General features: G+C 44.6%; 2 protein-coding genes across 2 annotated transcripts in view; both read right to left on the bottom strand.

Moving 5' to 3' along the window:
• Positions 1 to 19030, bottom strand: part of LOC308570830 (interferon-induced very large GTPase 1-like) — a 110504-nt gene that overhangs the window by 58638 nt on the left and 32836 nt on the right. The window lies entirely within an intron of this gene.
• BCKDK (branched chain keto acid dehydrogenase kinase) overlaps positions 11830 to 19030 on the bottom strand; it is a 68649-nt gene continuing 61448 nt past the window's right edge. The window contains exon 14 of the transcript XR_014001217.1: positions 11830 to 12163. The gene's annotated coding sequence lies outside the window, so the exon portion shown is untranslated. The remainder of the gene's footprint in view (positions 12164 to 19030) is intronic.

A 19030-nucleotide genomic window follows, 5' to 3' on the forward strand; every position in this document is an offset into this window, starting at 1 on the left:
TAATTTGGATAAAAAAATAGGTTTCCAGGTGGAAAAATCAAAATTAGAAACAGAACTGCTAGAACCAAAAACTAAGGTACTTTCAAGAATGTATAACTTGCTGTTAAAATGGAATACACAGGACGAAACGGTCAAATCAGTTATGATTAAATGGGCACAGGACATTGGGCATAACATTATGTTTGCTGACTGGGAACGTTTGTGGACCACCGGTGTCAAATTTACGGCATGTAATGCCTTGAAAGAAAATATTATGAAAATGATATACCGGTGGTACATGACTCCAGTCAAGCTCGCAAAAATATACCATCTGCCTGATAACAAATGTTGGAAATGTAAGGAAACTGAAGGGACTTTCTTTCACCTCTGGTGGACGTGCCCAAGGGTTAAGGCCTTCTGGGAAATGATTTATAACGAGCTGAAAAAGGTATTTAAGTATACCTTTCCTAAGAAACCAGAGGCCTTCCTTTTGGGCATAGTTGGCCAGAGGGTGTTAAAGAAAGACCAAACTTTCTTTTTGTATGCAACAACAGCAGCAAGAATACTTATCGCAAAACATTGGAAGACCCAGGATTTACCCACACTGGAAGAATGGCAGATGCAACTGATAGACTACATGGAACTGGCAGAAATGACTGGCAGAATTCGAGACTTGGGAGAAGAGACAGTGGAAGAGGACTGGAAAAAGTTTAAGGACTATTTGCAAAAACAGTATACGTAAGCTGTATGAATGTTAAGAAGATGCAGGATAGAAAACAACATAGCACCAATAACTGAATTGTAAGAAATATGAGAATAAGTGATATTTAAGAAAAAAAGAAGTAATCTGGAGTAATACTATGTTTAAATTAGGTTTTTAAGTATATGATAAAAATATGTAAAGATGGATACATAATATTTGAAAATTACAATATAAGTATTGAAACAAGGTGATAAATTGCTGCTTATAAATTTATAATTGGGAACGCAGGAAAGGGAGATGTGAGGAGGTCCAAAAAGCTATGCAAATTTGATATATAGACAGTTGATATTGTGTTATCTTTTTTCTTTTTTTCTTTACCCTATGTTTTGCCCTTTTGTTTTGTATGTTTATCTTTGTTTGTTTATTGCTTAAAACTTTCAATAAATATTATTAAAAAAGAGAGAGAGAGAGTGAATAGGAGAAAGCGTTGGTTCTGGAAAATCAACTTCCACTCTGAGTGGATTGTGAAGGACAGAGTGTGGTGTCCTATAGGAGGAATAGACCTGAATTTTACTGGGAGGTTGAGGTTGAGTCAGGAGAAGTAGGAGCTGGAAAGAAACAGCCTACTTGGGACTCAAATCTAGCCTGGAGGGGAGAAATTCTTCTTAGGAAAAAAAGAAGCTCCCAAACCCAATGAAGGGAGGGGGTGTGGAGAGCCCTTTGGTCTATTACAGTGGTACCTCGGGTTACATATGCTTCAGGTTACATACGCTTCAGGTTACAGACTCCACTAACCCAGAAATAGTGCTTCAGGTTAAGAACTTTGCTCCAGGATGAGAACAGAAATCATGTTCCAGCGGCAGCAGGAGGCCCCATTAGCTAAAGTGGTGCTTCAGGTTAAGAACAGTTTCAGGTTAAGTATGGACCTCCGGAACAAATTAAGTACTTAACCGGAGGTACCACTGTACTTAAAGTACCTCAGGAGTAGGAGTGTTAAAGGGGGTGGATAACTGAAAGAAAGTATCACTGTATAAAGGAACCAAACCTATAACACAAAAACAACTGAGGATGAATTAAAATGAAATCGCACTGTATTCTTGAAGTAACCTAAGTTTAATCCATTTGTGTTATATAGTATCTTGCCTTAAATAAATCTTTTATTGTTTATTTAAAGAAAATCTGTCTGAGACTCCTAGTTGCCCCCTCACAAAGATCCTCCACAGGATACTCTGGGCTAGAATTTTGTGAGGGAAGGGGGAAAAACCTTTGGGTAAAGGGTTGTTCAGTGAGGTGGGGGCAATTCATCTGAGTGAGAGTGGGCCCAGTGGCGTGAGGGGGAAAAGTGGCAATGCACCTGTCACAGCAGCACTTGATATAAAACTTAGAAACTTATAGTAAGACTTAACCTTAACACTAAGCATACAGAACAGAATATGAGACCAAAGAAAGAGAAAATAAGAGTGAGAGCCAGGCTCCTCCTGGCCTCACTATTATAGTCAGCTCAACCTTGACAGAAACATAACAGAATGAGTTTAAACCAGCTGTACACAGTTCCCAGCAGAAATAACCAAAACATCAGAAACCTTCCTGTTTCTCTCACATAGAAATAAACCTTCTAGAACATTCCTGAACTAATCAGAATAGGAAAGATCTCTACACATCAGATCAATACTTTCTGTACTAAGAAATGAAAACTGACACAGGGAAAGATGGCGCCAAAGGAGGGCCAAAGGCGTTCCTTTCTGCCTTGAGTCCCGGCTGACCTCACTGCAGTGGGCAGCCATTTTCTCCCAACATTAGCAGGAGTCAAAATGTTTTTTAACTCCCCACCCTCTAACCCAGTGAAAATAAAATGAACCCAAAGTTTTATTGTTTCTTTTATTTCCTTTATTTATGACTCTGACCTGTATGCCACACTGTCTCTTTTATTTATTAAAATACTTATATTAACCAGGCCTTTGGCTGATTAATATTCTACAGCCTTTTAAATGTTTCTGTGGGAAGGGGAGTGTTATTGTTTTGCTGTTTTGTTTTACTTGTTTACTTGGTTTTATCCTGTATTTTATTTTGCGAACCACCCTGGGATGTTATGATGAAGGGCGGTATATAAATCCAATAAAAAAATAAATATATTTATATACTGCTGTAACGTAATTCCCTGGGGAAGTCACTTTGGTGCTGCTAACACACAGTTGGGCTTCACCCCCAGAGGTGCACTCCATTGTCTTTTGAAGCAAATGAATGCCAACAATATCACAAGTTTCCAAAAAAAGAAGAAAAAGAAACATTAATTAAACATTATTATAAATCAGTATGAATATTTCCTGTGGACATGCCATGGACCACCTAAATGAAGGTTGTGAACCACTACTGATCGATCCACAGAGTTTGTGAACCCCTAAGATCTCTGGTCCAAATCTAGTCCAATATCGAGAATGTTTGCTGCCATGTACACAGCTACAGTTAACTTCATTAGGGGAAGAATGACTACCTGAGGTTAAAGAGCCACTGAACTATGAACCCATCAGCCTAACCTACTTTACAGGGTGGTTGTGAGCCTAGCCACCCCCCATCCTAAATTCACTTCGGAATGTATTGCTTCCTTCTGTCTCCCTCCCCGATACATTAAGACATTCTTTTATTGGTTTTTGCTGGCCTCCTATTTTATCCGCACCTTCTAAGCCAGTAAGAGAAGTTCACTACCCGCTCAGCCTCAAGGGGAGAAAACAAGAGACTCTTGATTACTCTTGAGACTGATTTCAAAGTGGATCCCACACCAAGTCTCTGCTTAGTCACTTCCCCTTAACCAAGAGCCACCTTAAGAGGACCCTGGATCTTTTTAGACCAGAAAAATAACAGGCAAGATGGAGAGACAGGCAAAGTCATCACCCCAATTGGGAGAGGATGCTGGCATACAGGTGACACACACAGCAGAGCCTCCACCTTTCGCAAGACTGAATATGCTGCCTTCGGCTGTACCAGAGGGTCGATTTCAAACAATTCCACTGGGAAAATGGTTATGTGCCTGGGGAGATGGCAGTATTGAGTCAGTGACTCATATGCTTCTGGCTTGCCCTCTTTATAAAGATTTGAGTTTATTATTACCCCTCTATTATTGTCTATGCTGGGCTGCTCAACCATTGCTACTGTGTCCTTCCTTGAGCAGATCAAGATGATCAGGTGACAGCGAAAACTGCAAGGTTTTTAGCGGGGGCAATTAGAATAAGATCTATTATTAGATTACTGATGGAAACCTCCAAAATGTATTTTCTATAGTTAACTCTAAACCTGTATCTTCAGTACATTTTATTTCATTGCTATGGCTAGTGGCTGAGGCAAATAAAGACTTTTCTTCTTCTTCTGATCCAGCAAATGCTAATTGAACTATTTCCCCATCCTGAGCATTTATTTAAAAAAATTCCTTCCAGTAGCACCTTAAAGACCAACTAAGTTAGTTCTTGGTATAAGCTTTCGTGTGCATGCACACTTCTTCAGATACACACTTCTGGATATGTGTATCTGAAGAAGTGTGCATGCACATGAAAGCTTATACCAAGAACTAACTTAGTTGGTCTTTAAGGTGCTACTGGAAGGAATTTTTTTATTTTGAGTATGGCAGACCAACACGGCTACCTATCTGTAACTGAGCATTTATTTATTCAAGATGGGGCCTGCCACTAGCAAGATATAAGAAATCTGACTGAATGAGCATTCACTTTCAATAGATTAAGCGGCTATCCTCACAAGTGAGTGGTTTGCCTGCCCTGTTGTTACTGTCTAGCAGTATAGATTAGCTGCAACAAAGGCTACAAATAGCGTGATTAGATTAACATTACAGTGGTGCCTCGCAAGACGAAAATAATCCGTTCCGCGAGTCTCTTCGTCTAGCGGTTTTTTCATCTTGCGAAGCAACCCTATTAGCGGATTAGCGCTATTAGCGGTTTAGCGGCTATTAAAGGCTTAGCAGCTTAAAGGCTATTAGCGGCTTAGAAAAGGGGGGGGGGGAGTGAAAAAAATCGCAAGACTTGCAAGACGTTTTCGTCTTGCGAAGCAAGCCCATAGGAAAAATTCGTCTTGCGAAGCAGCTCAAAAACGGAAAACCCTTTCGTCTAGCGGGTTTTTTGTCTTGCGAGGCATTCGTCTTGCGGGGCACCACTGTACCACCTTCCTTTCTGGTGGGGGTTCTGTGCCTTTAGAAGCTAAGTCATGGGTAGAAATTCAACAGGTTCTGCTCTTTCAGCACAGCATTGAGAAGCTGCATGTGTTGGTATCTGCCTGCTAGGCAGTTATTCAAGGCTTAGAGATTGTATGCAAGCTTTTTCGGGGGGGGGGGCAATCGCCGATATTTATAATATATTTAAAATATTATGCCCATCCTGAAATATAATAAATTATTTTAAAAACAATTCCAAATATAAAGCTTATCTACAGCTTTAAGATTGCTTTTAAAGGAGCAGAAAATCTAAAGTTTGCCATAAAAATGTTCAAACTTCAAAGGAAGCCCAACTACAGTGCAAAAATGAATCCAACCTTAATTTGGCAAGGGGGGTTGACAATAAAAAGGTATTGAAAATGTATATGTTTAGGGAAGCTTTTAGTGTTTAATATACTATTGTATTTTAATATTCTGTTGAAAGCTACCCAGAGTGACTGGGAAAACCCAGCCAGATGGGTGGGGTATAAATAATAAATTATTATTATTATGTACACATAACTGTTGTACAAAAGCTTGGGAGACCAAAACACAATGCTCTGATGAACATTAAATATTCGTGTTCTCAAGTTTGTTGTGCTAATTTAGGATCGCACTGATATATGTTTGTTAAATTTACACCCCCTTCCTCCCTCCAAAATTTCATTGATTTGCTTGCATCTCGAGGAGCAAGGCTTCTTGTTTATCAGAGTATTTAATGCTTCGGGTAACTTGTATTTTTGCAACTGCTACTAGTTTTAGCTTTTGAATTGGCTTTTATCTGAGAGCTGACTTTGTACCTCTGAATTATTAGCCGTGAAAGACTCCATTAGCTATTCTGCTTTCACACAAGCATACACAAAATCTACCTATGTTTTTCTGTTTATTGCAAGCAGAGGTTAAGGAATATGGTCAGTAAAAATTATAGCTGACAACCTAAATCATCAAAATTAAATGCATATACTTACGTGAGATGTAAAGCGCAGTGCCTACGTTCGTTCCCTGCGAGTTAAGTTTCTATGCTTTGCGCTTTCGCTTTTCCTGTAAACGACCCCACCTCTAGAGAACAGAAGAAACGAAGCTGAAGGTAGGGGGGAAAAGCAACACATTTAACTGTTTCTATGACTAGATGGGCTGGGAGGAGCTGGGAGGAGATTGTGCTATTGGCTCTGACTGATTGCTTTGTCATTGTTACTTATTAGTTCATACCGTTGTTTATACACATTATATCCAATTGTTTTAAGTTGCTTTAAATTTCATCTTCTGTAAGTTGCTAAATCTTGTTTTATTTTCTATCTGCAAATTCCACAATCTTTCATAATACCAGTGAACTTGTAGACCAATAAACTGAGTGATTTGTTTCAGTCACAATCCATTTCTGTGGTCTTACTGGTTCCACTTGGTTCCTTCTGAGCAAATTAGAACCTTGAATGAAGGTTAATGCATTGGCCAGGATTTGGCACGATATTTGGATCTCCAAATAAACAATGGCCATGTGTCAATCAAACCCACTTGGATCACCGGTGCTTAAAATGCCACCGTTTCCAAACTTCTTTGTCTCTCTTGACCCCACTCAAACTACAACTGCTGCTCGAAGCCAACAGCACCAGAGTTGGCAACTGCTTTTTGCTGTGTTAACTTGTGCATGGACAATTAGACCAATGTTCTGATATAGGGTTTTATTTCCATTTTGCTCTGCATATTAAATTATTGTTTGGGATAAGCTGCTGAATTGGATTCCTGAGCTATGCCGAACTCTGGACGCACTCAAGGGGTATTTTCTCCCCCATCTCCTCCATCGCTCAGTGCTTGGGGTAGCGGGTGGGTGGATAGATTGAAGTAGGCAAGCAGGAGATTTGGGATTCATCTGGATGCTTCCCTGCTCCAGAGGAGACCCATTTAATGATTTAATTTACCAAAATTGGGAATGCCTAAATGCTTTACCTTGTGTGTTTAATTCTAGAATGCTCCCCAGTAACTCTTGTGTGATTAAAATAAATAAAAAAATGTCCAGTAGCACTGTAAAGGTAAAGGGACCCATGACCATTAGGTCCAGTCGCGGACAACTCTGGGGTTGTGGCGCTCATCTTGCTTTACTGGCCTTGGGAGCCGGCGTACAACTTCCAGGTCATGTGGCCAGCATGACTAAGCTGCTTCTGGCGAACCAGAGCAGCACACAGAAACGCTGTTTACCTTCCTGCCAGAGCAGTACCTATTTATCTACTTGCACTTTGACGTGCTTTCGAACTGCTAGGTTGGCAGGAGCAGGGAACGAGCAGAGATAGAGGAGAGCTAATGTTTCTCTGTGAATGTACCATATTGGCCCGAATACAAGCCACACCCTTAAAATTGGAGGAGCCAACCCTTCTCGCATTGTCCGGAGCCAACCTGTAGTAAAGTTAGTGTTTAATTAGAAGCTATTCCTTGGTCAAGCAATGAGAGTGAGGCCTTGTGGGTAACCAACAAGCCACAAGGACCATGGGAAATAAGCTCTGTCCCTTTAACCCCAGACTAACAGGCTCCTTGGGTGTGAAAGGTTTATTATGGGAAAGGAAACCCCTGATTTAATGAAATGTTTGACACCTGGGTCCGAAGTTATGTGCATTCCCTCAGTGATGTTATCTAGCCTTGAATTGCCTGGGAATGTACATCTGCATAAACTCCACGAAGGGAGGAAACGCCTTTGATTTAGGCTCCGGGTTCTTAATGGGTCCAGCTGCCAGAAGTTAGATTGATTAGCTTGCCAGCCGGTCATTGGAGAATTTAAAAATGCTCAAAAGTTATGATTGTTTTTGGGGGTTCCGACGCCACGTGCAAATTGGGGATAAAAGGTTTGGGAAATGGTCGAGAAAGTGCGCTCTGCAATCTGCAAATCGCCCGGCTGCTGAGGTTCCAGCTAAGTAGCCGTCCTTCGTGATGGAGAACTGTTAACATCTTTTGAATGCGGATCATTGAAAAGGACTCTAACTATTCTGTCAGTGTCTTAGTCGTGAGTATGTAAGTTAGCTAGACTTTACAATGTCTTTATTTTTCTTGTCTGTAACTTGCTAAAAGAAGTGCCTGCTTATTTGAGCATGTTACCTTATGTTCTTTTTAAATAAATTTTAAGAAAGAAACTGTTTTAGTTGTGTGCCTTTCCGGGGGAAAAGCTAATTCCTAGCCTTACGCTTGGTTGTGCTCTACCGTAGAATTTCTGTCTGCAAGTCTGTAACTATTACTTGTGGAGTGGGGGTAACCAGCGATAACGGGACACAGCCTTCTCCCTGGGTTGTGGCTCTGGATTCCCCGGGACAAAGAGAGTGGTGGCAGCCTTATCGGATCTATGTTGACCTGTTTCTGTATAACGTAAACGTGCCTGCCAGCCCTGCTCAAGAAACCTGGTCTGGACGGAGAGCAAAGACAGGTGAGGGAGGGGCGAGCGGCTGGGGGCAAGTTTACTACACAACCCTTCTCCCATATTTGAGGACCTGCAAAATGTTTAGTTTGGACATAGCTACCGCTGCACGGATGGGACTTGCAAGCCAAGTTTCTTGAGGCCAGCTCCACACAGATATCAGCAGCAGTAACATTGGAGTCGGCATGGTGATCAAGAGCTCACCTCCCAGGTTGAACAAGCAGCAGCGGGAAGATACTGTTGCACGCTGCCCCAATCTCTGAGTGGTGCAAGATTACAGGGGTTCTGGGCCAGGGTTCATGTTTTGGGGATGAGGCACAGCTGACACTGTGCTGTCTTTGGTTTGTTTACGCACACATATATAACCTGAGCCTATGATGGAGGGGCTCACAGCATTAACACCCAAAAAAGGTCTTGTTTCTATCATAGCTGCAGTCTTGGATCCAAACAAAAAAATAAAAGTATTGGTGTTCTCTCTGTCTTTCTAGCCTGCAGCTTTCTATTCCAGCTTCTGGTTCACATCACTCAACTGACCTTTTGTCTTTCCAACTATCCAAGGAAGGAGGCTGGCAAGTTCCCTTCAGGCAGAGCTTTCCAAACGTTTCATGTTGGTGACACACTTATTTGACATGCATCATTTTGTGACACAGTAGTTCAGTTTTTACTAGCAAACCGGAGGTTCAGCTAACCCCTTTCCAGCCCTGGGAGGAGCGCATGGACACATGACACACTAACATGTCACAACACACAGTTTGGGAAACTCTGCCTTAAGGACTCCTGCTGTGGGCCATTGCCAGGCTGACTGGCTATTACAGCCTTTGCATCCATGCTGCATCCAGGAATTAGAAGGGGCGGGCATTTAGCCTACCCCCTCCCCCAAAGTCATAACAATATATAGCCAGCAGATGATTAATTCTTCCTAAAGGTAAAGGTAAAGGGACCCCTGACCGTTAGGTCCAGTCGTGGCCGACTCGGGTTGCGGCGCTCAACTTGCTTTATTGGCCGAGGGAGCCGGCGTACAGCTTCCGGGTCATGTGGCCAGCATGACTAAGCCGCTTCTGGCGAACCAGAGCAGTGCACGGAAACGCCGTTTACCTTCCCGCTGGAGCGGTACCTATTTATCTTCTTGCACTTTGACGTGCTTTCGAACTACTAGGTGGGCAGGAGCAGGGACCGAGCAACGGGAGCTCACCCCTTCGCGGGGATTTGAACCGCCAACCTTCTGATCGGCAAGTCCTAGGCTCTGTGGTTTAACCCACAGCACCACCTGCATCCCTTCCTAGGCAGCAGCAAAAGGAGGATCAGCATGGACGGCCATCATTTTACTCATCTCCAAAGTGTGCTTAATGGGGATTAATTAAGGGATTAATGGGGAGGCAGTCTGCAATCATCCACCTGTGACCACTTGCCTGTTGAACTATATCCCAGCAATGACATACAGTACCTTTTCTTCCCCAGGGCTGAGGCCCCAGCTTATTTCCCACAGTCTATTTTCAAACAATTTGATCATTGATATGGTTAATAAATGGTATTCTTATAGAAGGGTGTGCACACGTGTGTATACACACACACACACACACACACACACGCGCACGCACACACACACACACACACACACACACATACATATTCTAGATGTCATCTTTGGAATTCCCTCCAAGCTCCTAGTTTTAGATCCGCAATAAGGGATTCTAGAGGGGAAACACTGCTAAAAGTGGCTGTACCAGCCACGTTGTTAATAGCCGCAGCCAAGTCTGTTAAATATCTCTTTGCTTGACTAAAGATGCTTCCAGAAGGTTGAACTGAGTAGACAGCCCTCCCTCCCTTCCTCCCTCCCTCCCTCCCCAGCTGGGATGTCATCAGTTAGTGGAGCAGAATAGGCTCTCAGCTTGAACTGGCCTGGAAAAAAGACACAGAGGCATGGGTGTAGCTGGGGGGGGCAGTTGTCCCCCCTAAATCATGTAAAAATACATGGATAACTTGAGGTTCTCCCCTCCAAAAAAAATCCTGCCTTTGCCCATGCGCAGAAGTTTAACTTCCTCTCTTCCAGCTATGAAACAAAGTGTTCTGCTTTTCTACGTCCTGGAAGTAGTTGGCTATCCCTGGTCATGTTTATTCAAAGGAATACGTTGCCTTCGTATCCTCTGTCTGCAGCGTTATTTCTCCCACCACTGTTAAATACAAGATTTGATGGATATTCAGTCCTACTTTATTAACAAGGCAAACAGGCTAGACCATGGAGATTACAGAGTGTTCGCTAGACTTGGGAATTTGCACTTTTTTATTGGAGTATCACAGCAAAAAATAAAATAAAAATCCCTCTAAAACAGTGATGAGAGCAGAGGGAAACCCTTCGTCTTGATGCCTGATTTTTTTTCCTTTTTTTAAAAAACGTTGATGGTAACGGAGAGATCGAGTGGAGAGAGGGAGGACGGAAATAATACATCATTGTGCAGTGAAGGGGAAGAACTTTCTGGAATTGCACACCATTTGCGGCAAAGGTGCCAACTTGGTGTTGTGAAAGTCTTTTCCTCTCAAGGCGAAGGGGGTGTTTTTGGTGCTTGTGCAACGGAGAAATCCTTCCCTGGCGGAAGACTGCTGTCTTGCTTTTGGTTCCCCCAAAGAGGGTGCAATAGAAACTCCTCCCCCGGCAGAAGGAAGGGGGATTTTCTTTTGGTGCCGGGCGCTGCAAGGAAAGTCTTTGCATGGATAGGCGGAGTCCCCAGATCCTGCACGGTCCCCCCGTCATGTGGAATAATGATTCAAGACAACGTGTTATGGGATTAAATTGGCCACAACTTTATTAAATTTCAAATGTGGGTAGACCTTGGCTCAGGCATTGGGCGTTCTCCCTCCCCGGTCCCCAGCCGGGGACCTAGGGAGCATCAGGGTTATCCAGTGTGGGGAGGGGATGGGCCGGCTCTGGAGAACATATGTTCAAGCAGAGATGGCCGCCCCCATAACGCCGCCGCCGCAGGAGAGAGCAATGATGACCTTTTGGTGTACGGCCAAAGCCTCCCTTCAGAAAACCCCTTTAACGGGGAACCCTGGTATCACCGCCGCACGAGGAAGATGGACAAAAGGATTCCGCCCAAGGCCTGATACCGCCAAAGTTGTGACGTTTTGCTACGGGAAAGGCAAAACCTGCCAATGCAGGGAAATTCCTTTCCGGCCCTTTAACAGCGACCTTAACGTAGCAGCGCCCGCATACCTGTGAAGAAAACTTAACCTGCAAAACCTGTGAAGACAAGTTAACCTGCAAAATAAGACATTAACTGAGGGTGGGTAGGGTGGGAGAAGCTCTGGAGCCAAGTGAGGTTTCCCAGGTAAGATCCTCCCTCTATTGTGTGGGCAGGTAATCCCTCCCCTACCTGGCCTGATCTCCTTGGCAACGCTTCCCCCAGGTGGGATTGGACAACTGACTGAGGTAGGCGGAGACCTCCAGGTATCACACCTGAGGGAAGGCAAAGCCAAGCCTATGCTGTTGGGGCCACTCCAGATCTAGGGGCTGCGCGCGTCCACGCAAAGGGCGCCCCCCGTTTTAAGCGGGGAGCGGTCATTCCTGTGAGTTCGAGAACGGCCCGAGAGGGCCAAACGAGAATCAGTACATGCGACAGTAAAAGCTTCCGGCTCACCCAATCTTTGTATCCACGAAAAGAAACAGAGAAAAATTAGGCCGCACAAGAGCCTGGATGAGCTGGCTGTGTACAACAGTTGTATAGCGGCTTTAGAAGTTCTCAAAGGGGGGAGGATGAACGATGTCCACAGGCTGTCCCAGTAAATCTGGATTCGAGAGATCTGTGGTTAACCCCCCCCCCCATCCTCAAAGGACTGGAATAACCAGCAGTAACTGGATGACGTCCCATCAGCAATTGGACAGGAAGAAGGAAACTACCTCATCTATTTTCTCAGCTTCAGTAGGATTGAAGGAAGGTGAGGACAGGTGACCTCACCTAGGCCCGAAGTCACCCCCCCCAAGCAGGCTCAAAGCTTCTCAGAGCTTTTCAAAATCATTTTTCTCAGCAGCTAAAAGGCATTAGCTAAGCATCAGAAACATTCCGCTTGCTGTAACTAAAAAGATTGCAACAAGGTAGAGAACAGAGTCCATTGTCTTCTCAGGCCTTTCTCAGAACCACATTGCAACTTGCTTTCTCTCCGGGAACCATGCCAAAGCACAAGAATGAAACAACGGGAACACTCTGAAAACCCCCTCACCCCCTTTCCTGGCAAGAGTCCACAATAGTCCCAAGACAGCTTTCTGTTCATGCTCAGAGGAACCTCAACATGGGGCAGGACTCCTGAGGGAGGAGAAAGGGGGAGGGAACTAGAAAGGGGTATACATGTTTGTGCACATGATTGTGAACTTTGTGCATGCTTTTGTGGACTATCACACTTGCTCCTTCTACCAGTTCATGGATGGTAGAAATAAAAGCCTTTTCTCCGAAACTATTCCTTGAGTGTCTGTTGACTCCCACTTCGCTTTCCCAGGCGCAATATTTTTCCCACCCGAGGGCAAAGCCTCATAAGGCTACATTTCTTGGTGCGATTGGCCGGGAAAAACAGATTCCCTGAGGATAAGGGATGTGGGTTCAAGGCGTCCCTGTGGTGAACAGCTCGGTTCGTGTCAGCAGTTCCAGTGCTCATCCTGCCAAGTTCGTGGGAGGGAGCTGCGGCATAGGAATTTGAAACTTTGATACTTTGCCAGTGCACGGGAACACTGTGCCCCTCCTGCTTAACACTGGCAAAAACTTGGCAGATGAAAACTGAAATTTGCAACATTGCCACGAAAGCTCTGAAACTTAGAGCAGATGAATGAGAGTTTTAAAAATCTCACCTGGCAAAAACTTAACCCAAGGAACAGAACTGTTAACCCCTTGCGAGGTTTCCTGCCAAGCATACCCTTTTGAGTTAATATTCCTTGTGTGCAAATGTTATCTATCAATTTGTTCTGTACAATCGCTGCCGTCTTTGTTATCTCTTCTCTTAACAGGTGGACTTTTGCCAGAATACCTTATGAACCAGGTGATGAGGACCCAGATTGGACCCAGACGCCCAGACATCGCTCCAGCCTTGTTGGAAGTTCCAAGACAGCTTTCTGTACATGCTCAGGAACCTCAACATGGGGCAGGACTCCTGAGGGAGGAGAAAGTAGGAGGGAACTGGAAAGGGGTATATATGTTTGTGCACATGATTGTGAACTCGTGCATGTTTTTGTGGACTATCACACTTGCTCCTTCTACCAGTTCATGGATGGTAGAAATAAACCTTTTTCTCCGAAACTATTCCTTGAGTGTCTGTGGACTCCCACTTCCCTTTCCCAGGCGCAATATTTTTCCCACCCGAGGGCAAAGCCTCATAAGGCTACAGGATAGCATAGCACATTCGTAGGAATCCATAGGAGAACAAGCAGATCATGGGAAATTAGGTCTGGTGTCATGTGCTGAAACTTCCTCCTGCAGCCAAGGAAGGTTCAGCCCACACGAGAGAGAGGGGATCTTTAGATGCGGAAGCTCTCCTCTTTGCCATCAATGTGCTTGAGGCGCAGGTACACATCGGTGCCAATCCCCTGCATAGACTGGAGGGTCAGGGAGCCACCCAGATACTCGGCATAAGCACGGGACGTCGGTAGTCCAAATCCAAACCTAGAGAGAGACAGGACGGACAGACAGACAGAGGAGTCCTTAGTTCCATAGCCAATTTCACAGGGAGAACAAGGTCCAGTTGACTGAGGGGGTCTGGAAGGAACACTCTGCAACACTTTTATATGGTAGTTAAGTCTTAGTCTATGTAGCTTTCATTCCACATAATGCTTTTGCCACATGATTTTTTGAAAGGGGGAGACATTTCAGGGAGAGCTGCCGCTTGAGGAAAGCTACAAAAAGGCCAGAATATCTTGTGACAATTGTGTTTTTAATAATACATCTTTTTTTGCCAGGGCCCTGTGTGATCTGCTGCTGCACTACGTGTAAAACACACTAAATTTTGCATTTTGAGAATTTCATTATTGTTCCTCTTTTTTCCCCCTCCTTCAAATGGCAAGCTTCTAGGTCAACGATGGGGAACCCATGGCCTCCCAGATGTTCCTAGACTACAAATCCCATCATCCTTTTCTATTGGCCATGCTTGACCATGCCTGATGTGAGTTGGAGCCCAGTATCACCTTGGAAGCCCCCAGGTTCTCCAGCCCCCAAGGTGGAAAGAAGTTTGAAAGAAAACCTGGTCCAATTAGTGCCACAAGTATTTATCTATTTACTACATTTCTGTTCCATCCTTCCACCCAAAGGAACCCAAAGCAGAAAGTGCTTTAGGTTCCTCTTCAGTTTCTATTTTTAGTACTCATAATGTCTGCAGATTGACTGGTGTTTTCTTCCTAGATATGTATCATTCTTTCCTCCCTAAGGAAACACCCTTTGTGCAGCAGCAGCTGGAAACCCCATTTGCCCCTTTTTTTGTCTAGAATGCAGAGAGAGGTGGGAAAGGAACAAGTGTGGTAAGTTCATTGCTATTTTGCTTGGCAGCTTACAGGGAAAGGGCTAGGACTCCTGTCTGGCAGCATTTCACGTTAGTTGGCATGAGGCAACATTAGCAATTTCCTTGGGAGGGAGATGCAGCTAGAAACAAGGATGGGCAAATCTGTTCCTAGGGTGGACTGTGCTAAGTTTTTGGGTGATAAGTAATAGTTTCCTGGTCAACGTGGGAGGTTTCTCGCTTTCCCACAGGAAGTGAAGTTTCAATACCTGGATGCCGAGAAGCTGCAGCAGTATGTGGAGCTGTCTGCTGAGCAAATGCAAGAGAAGTTCAGCTTCACGCTGGTGGAGAAGCACACAAATAAAAACATCTGGAAGGTCCGTGTGAAATGAGGTGTGTTTTGACCGAGGGAAGATCACAAGGTTGGACTGTAGGTTGGGAGGCAGAATGGCAAAGGGCATCCCAGTCACATTGCCTCTTTCCTTATGTCTTGCAGAAGAGTTACCGTAGATCCAGGTCAGATGAATTCCTCTATTCTACGCCCAGTACAAGGTAAGCAAGTTTTATTTCCCTGCAGTTATATCCCGCCTCCCTCCCAAGGGGGCACAGCGCAACTGGTGATACAGCGCTACACACATGGCAGAATAATAATAAAAAGTAACATTTGTAATGTCATGGAAGAGCCTTCCTAGACAAGCTGACCTGGCTTCATCATGTTCTTTGGTGCCAGATCAAGATCTTTAAAAACACCTAGGTTTTTAAAGTTTGGCTGAGCTCCACTATCTAGACATGCCAGAAGAGTCCAGTGTATGGGCTCCCAATAATTCATCTCCCATCGTCATCAATTTCTTATAGTTCCTGCTTGCTTCATTCATATCCTCTCTCTCTCCTTTCCAGGTGATTGTGGCTACTCACTGCCCCATACACCATCCCAGAGAACTGACTCAGGCCGTAATGCAGAAGGCAGGTAGGGATTAACCCTTTCTCTTGAAGGAGATGGGAAAATATATTAATTCCTGTGACCTGTGTGAGTGTGTGTGTGTGTGTGTGTGTGTGTGTGTGTGTGTGAATTAACAAGAGGAAAATTGCTGGGTACCTAGATTAAAAAGCTGGGGCTGAACACACACTCCACTAGGAGAGAGCCCCAGTTGCAAAGTAAAGACCAATAATAATAATATACAGTGGTACCTCGGGTCACAGACGCTTCAGGTTGCAGACGCTTCAGGTTACAGACTCTGCTAACCAGAAATAGTACCTCGGGTTAAGAACTTTGCTTCAGGGTGAGAACAGATATCGTGTGGTGGCGGTGCGGCGGCAGCAGGAGGCCCCATTAGCTAAAATGGTACCTCAGGTTAAAAACAGTTTCAGGTTAAGAACAGGCCTCCAGAACAAATTCAGTTCTTATCGCAAGGTACCATTGTATTACAGTGGTTACTCGCAAGACGAAAATAATCCGTTCCGCGAGTCTCTTCGTCTAGCGGTTTTTCATCTTGCGAAGCAACTCTATTAGCAGCTTAGCGCTATTAGCGGTTTAGCGGCTATTAAAGGCTATTAGCATCTTAGCGGCTTAGAAAAAGGGGGGAAGCGGAAAAAATCGCAAGACGTTTTCGTCTTGCGAAGCAAGCCCATAGGGAAATTCGTCTTGCGTAGCGCATCGAAAAACGGAAAACCCTTTCGTCTAGCGGGTTTTTCGTCTTGCGAGGCATTCGTCTTGCAGGGCACCACTGTACTTTTACCTCACCCATCTGGCTGGGTTGCCTCAGCCACTCTGGGCGGCTTCCAGCAAAACATAACAGGCATGATGGAGCCGGCCTTTCATAGCAGAGCTGATGAAGGGAATTCTGCTTCTCAGCTCTCCCAGTGCTAGAATGGTCAGGCAGCAGTATAACGTTGAAATACAGGTCATTTGACCTCCTTTATCCCATTTTGGCTCCATGTAGCAGCCAACCTCTTCCCCTCAATGTCATTCCTAGTTGTGGAAGTTGGCAGTATCTTCTGATGATCTGCCTCATTCCCAGGCCCATTTGCTGAGCTTCTCTTGTTTTGTGTCTGCTTTTCCTTGCTGCTGGGGGTGACATTGCAGGGCAATGGAGAAGACCATCGCAGACTGCCTGATGTCCACGCTGGAGAACTTGTTGGAGGATGAACTCAAGAGATTCAAGCTCAAGCTCAACGAGTTCCCCCTCAGGGAGGGCTATGACAACATCCCCCTAGGGACACTGGAGAAGGCAGATGCGGTGGACTTAAGCCACCACCTTCTGAGTTTCTACCTGGAAGATTATGCTGTGCAGGTGACGGCCGAGGTCCTCAGAGCCATCAATTGCAGAAACGAGGCACAGAGGCTCCTTGCCCTCACCGGGAAGGAGTAAGGAAAAAGGAATGCCGTCTCATGGAACTCGCCATGAGTTAAGGGGAAAGGACTGTCATTTTCCTCAGCCCTCTGCAAATGGAGGGAGATTGATTCTGATCCTCTTTTCATGGGAGTCATGAGGGTGGAAGTGGTAGTTTAAAAAGCATGCAGAATCTTGTTCAGTTATGTATCTGCGTTTGCAAAGCACAGGAAATTTAGGTTGCTAAAAATATCCCAGTATTAGGCACTGACAATGTGCTCACCAATCTCTACCCCTCTGGCAATCAATTGGACCACATGTTAAATGGGTTTTAAAAGTTTTACTACTTCCATAATACAAGGTCTTAGTCATAGATCTGAGTGCCACAGCAAAAGCAATGCAGGTAGACAAATTAACTGAGTACAAAATTACAAAGTCAGTTCCAAAATGGATTCTGGGTTCAGGAAGGAGCTCAGACACGTGTTCTCTGATCTATGTTCCACAAAGGAGAGAGAACGAGAGAGAGAGAGAGAGAGAGGACTAGGAAGAAAGCTTTCGTTACGGAAAAATCTAGGTGCGAGGCTGCTTAGTCACCCAGCTCGTCTCTCAGGAGGAGGGGGAGTGACCTCACGGAGCCTTCTCTAGCAATTAAGAAACTGTGAGGTTTTTAAGCCCTCCATTCAAAATGCTGGGCTGCAAAAATCTTCCACAATGCCTCCATCATTGTCTCCATTTTTTTATCCCTGCAGCCAGAAACCCTTTCTATACCAACACGTCTAAATACAACTATTGTAACTTTGGGGGGTTCAGTCTGTATGATGCTTGAGTCCTGTGTAATTCCTGGGGTCCTGGATCCAGCGAGGATTAAAATGTAATGGAGGATTCAATTCCATTGCTGAACTAGTCAGGCATGTGATAGAACTGGCCATGGCTCCCACCTATGGACCATCATTCTTAGTATAACAAAAGAAATGATGGTGCCTTCTGGGCAAATGGATTGGGCTGGCAGGCAGCAACAACATTTTTGATGATGTCACACATACAGATTAATACATATTTTTAACTGCCGCTATATCTGAATTGTCTCTGTTATACCTAACTGTGATTCAATGTATTCCTGTTGTGTTTTATGATTTTCCTGATACTGTGAGCCGGAACTGATCTGTGACTGTAATAATAAAATTCATTCATTCACCTTCTGACCCCCTCCTTTATCTGCCTCCTCAAGAGGTCCGGAGAGTGGCAAAACTCGTCTGGAAGTTCACCTGGAGCCTTCATAATACACCTTTAGGTGCCAAGCAGAAACGTTCCTTTTTAACCAGACCTTTGGTTGATTTTGATGCACGTGGAGACCTATAATAATAATAATAATAATTTTTTATTTATACCCCGCCCTCCCCAGCCAAGGCCGGGCTCAGAGCGGCTTACAAGCAATAATAAAAACAAGATGAGTGATTACAACTTAAAAACAAAAATAAAATACAACATTAAAATAATGGAACATTAAAATATTAAAATGAAGCCTCATTGCAGGAGAAGGAAAAGAAAAAAGAAAAAAAGGGGGGGGAGGGAATCAAATTGGCTCCAATCCAAAGGCCAGGCGGAACAACTCTGTCTTACAGGCCCTGCGGAAAGAAATCAGATCCTGCAGGGCCCTGGTCTCATGAGACAGAGCATTCCACCAAGTTGGGGCCAGTGCTGAAAAGGCCCTGGCTCTGGTTGAAGCCAATCTAACTTCCTTAGGGCCTGGGACCACTAGGGTGTTGTTATTTATGGACCTTGAGGCTCTCCGTGGGGCATACCAGGAGAGGCGGTCCCGTAGGTACGAGGGTCCTAGGCCGTGAAGGGCTTTAAAGGTCAAAAGCAACACCTTAAATCTGACCCTGTACTCCACCGGGAGCCAGTGCAGCTTGAAAAGCACTGGGTGAATATGCTCCCATGGCAGAGACCCCGTGAGGAGCCTC

This window comes from Podarcis bocagei (assembly GCF_964188305.1).
Source record: "Podarcis bocagei genome assembly, chromosome: 13".
NCBI lineage: Eukaryota > Metazoa > Chordata > Lepidosauria > Squamata > Lacertidae > Podarcis > Podarcis bocagei.